Raw genomic sequence first — 3,546 nt, 5'->3', positions numbered from 1 at the left:
CAGTCGTTGTTAAATGCATATCCTGCTTTGCATAGTCGTTTTGTTAATGCATATCTCACTTTGCCATAGTCGTTGTAAAATGTAATAACCAGGCTTTTGGTCATAGTTCGTTGTTAAATGGCGATATCCAGCTTTGTCATTAGTCGTTGTGAATGCAATTCCATCTTTGCAATAGTGCGTTGTTGAAATGCCATATCCCACTTTGCATAGTCGTTTTGTAAATGTTATAAACCAGCTTATTGCCAATAGTCGTTGTAAATGGCATTATTCCAGCTTTGCATAGGTCCGTTGTAAATGCATATCCAGCTTTGCATATCGTTGTAAATATGCAAAATATCCTGCCCTTATGCAATAGTCGTTTTGAATTGCATATTCTCACTTTTGCATATCTCGTTCATGTAAATATGTATAAACCAGCTTTGCATAGGTCCTCGTTGTAAAATGCCATATCCAGCTTTCGCAATAGTCGTTTGTAAATGCAATATCCTTGCTTTGCATTAGTCGGTTTGAATGCATATTCCTCACTTTGCATAGTCGTTGTAAATGTAAATAACCAGCTTTGCATAGTCGTTGTAAATGTATAACCAGCTTTGTCATTATCGTTGTAAATATGCATATCCAGCTTTGCATAGTTCGTTGTGAATGCATATCCATTCGTTTTGCATAGTCGTTGTGAATGCTATATCCTCAGCTTTGTTCGTAGTCGTTATGTGAATTGCATATCCCACTTTATGCATAGTCGTTCTTGTAAATGTTATAACCAGCTTTGTTGCATAGTCGTTGTAAAGAATGTATAACCAGCTTTGCATAGTCGTTTGTAAATGGGCAATATCCAGCTTTGCATAGTCGTTGTGAATGGCATTATCCAGCTTTGCATTTAGTCTGTTCGTTTTGAATTGCTATTCCCACTTTGCTAAGTTCGTTATGTAACTGACATATCCTACTTTGATAGTCGTTTTTAAATGCATATCCCAGCTTTGCATAGTCGTTGTAAAGTGCATAATTCCATCTTTGCCATAGTCGTTGTAAATGCCTGTATTGCAGCTTTGCAATAGTACGTTTTGGAATGCATATCCCACTTTTGCATAGTCGTTGTTAACTGCATATCCCACTTTGTTGATTAGTTCGTTATGTTAAACTGCATATCCAGCTTGCAATAGTCGTTGTTAAATGCAATATCCAGCTTTTGCAACAGTCGTTGTAAACAATGCCATATTCCAGCTTTGGCATAGTCGTTGGTAAATGCTATACCTTTCTTTGCATAGTCGTTATTGAATGGATATCCTACTTTGCATAGTCGTTTGTTAAATGTTTTAATAACCGCTTTGCATATCGTTGTATATGCATATCAGGCTTTGCATAGTCGTTGTGAATGCATATCCATCGAGATACTTTCTTGGTGAATGCAGGTTATCCACTTTGCATAGTCGTTGTAAAATGCAATATCCTTCTTTGCATAGTCGTTTTGAATGGATATCTCACTTTGCATAGTCGTTGTAAATGTATAACCAGCTTGTATAGTCGTTGTATGCATATCCCAGCTTTGCATAGTCGTTGTGAATGCAATCCATCTTTGCATACCGTTGTAAATGCATATCCAGCTTTGCATAGTCGTTGTAAATGCATATCCAGCTTTGCATAGTCGTTGTGAATGCATATCCCACTTTGCATAGTCGTTGTAAATGCATATCCAGCTTTGCATAGTCGTTGTGAATGCATATCCCACTTTGCATAGTCGTTGTAAATGCATATCCAGCTTTGCATAGTCGTTGTGAATGCGTATCCCCCACTTGCATAGTCGTTGTAAATGCATATCCAGCTTTGCATAGTCGTTGTGAATGCATATCCATCTTTGCATAGTCGTTGTGAATGCATATCCAGCTTTGCATAGTCGTTGTGAATGCATATCCCACTTTGCATAGTCGTTGTAAATGTATAACCAGCTTTGCATAGTCGTTGTAAATGTATAACCAGCTTTGCATAGTCGTTGTAAATGCATATCCAGCTTTGCATAGTCGATTGTGAATGCATATCCAGCTTTGCATAGTCGTTTTGAATGCATATCCCACTTTGCATAGTCGTTGTAACTGCATATCCTACTTTGCATAGTCGTTTTAAATGCATATCCAGCTTTGCATAGTCGTTGTAAATGCATATCCATCTTTGCATAGTCGTTGTAAATGCGTATTCAGCTTTGCATAGTCGTTTTGAATGCATATCCCACTTTGCATAGTCGTTGTAACTGCATATCCCACTTTGCATAGTCGTTGTAAATGCATATCCAGCTTTGCATAGTCGTTGTAAATGCATATCCAGCTTTGCATAGTCGTTGTAAATGCATATCCAGCTTTGCATAGTCGTTGTAAATGCATATCCTACTTTGCATAGTCGTTTTGAATGGATATCTCACTTTGCATAGTCGTTGTATATGCATAACCAGCTTTGCATAGTCGTTGTAAATGCATATCCAGCTTTGCATAGTCGTTGTGAATGCATATCCAACTTTGCATAGTCGTTGTGAATGCATATCCCACTTTGCATAGTCGTTGTAAATGCATATCCCACTTTGCATAGTCGTTTTGAATGCATATCTCACTTTGCATAGTCGTTGTAAATGTATAACCAGCTTTGCATAGTCGTTGTATATGCATATCCAGCTTTGCATAGTCGTTGTGAATGCATATCCATCTTTGCATACTCGTTGTAAATGCATATCCAGCTTTGCATATTCGTTGTAAATGCATATCCAGCTTTGCATAGTCGTTGTGAATGCGTATCCCACTTTGCATAGTCGTTGTAAATGCATATCCAGCTTTGCATAGTCGTTGTGAATGCATATCCCACTTTGCATAGTCGTTGTAAATGCATATCCAGCTTTGCATAGTCGTTGTGAATGCATATCCCACTTTGCATAGTCGTTGTAAATGCATATCCAGCTTTGCATAGTCGTTGTGAATGCATATCCCACTTTGCATAGTCGTTGTAAATGCGTATCCCACTTTGCATACTCACTTCAAGGCCTCTTGGGCCTTGATGCTGTGACCTGCTATCTCACTCACACCGAAACTCCATGGAATACTATTTTACACCATCCGAGTGCAAACTTGTGGATATTCTATGTCCAGTGTTCCAGTCCCCATAAAACTACCTAGGACGTTGATATTCATTTATAACTATAATAAATGTAAAACTCTTAGTGTCAGTATATAGCAGGGCCATAAAAGGTTCTCTCGAGTGTAACGGAAAGAGTAAGAAAAACGCCCTCGAAGAATTGTAGTAGACCCACTTGTTGAATTGGGGTGAGCCGTAACAGAGAGATCCCTTTCGTTTTCGAAGAAGAAGGAGGAGGGAGGAGGAGGCAGAGAAAAGGGAGACTGACACTAACGGGACCATTCACTTTGACAAAGCAACTCCCGAGTGCAATAAGTCTTATGGAAATATAGTCAAAATGGCTGCCCCCCGATCCCTTACGACTCACTTCGGCGCAGTGGGATATCCCATCCTACTATAACTCCCAACATTTAAAGATGGGTTCGGGGTGGGAGT

This window comes from Macrobrachium nipponense, chromosome 34, assembly GCF_015104395.2.
Source record: "Macrobrachium nipponense isolate FS-2020 chromosome 34, ASM1510439v2, whole genome shotgun sequence".
Taxonomy (NCBI): Eukaryota; Metazoa; Arthropoda; class Malacostraca; order Decapoda; family Palaemonidae; genus Macrobrachium; species Macrobrachium nipponense.
The sequence above is the reverse complement of the archived record's forward strand: the minus strand, read 5'-3'. Positions refer to the sequence as shown.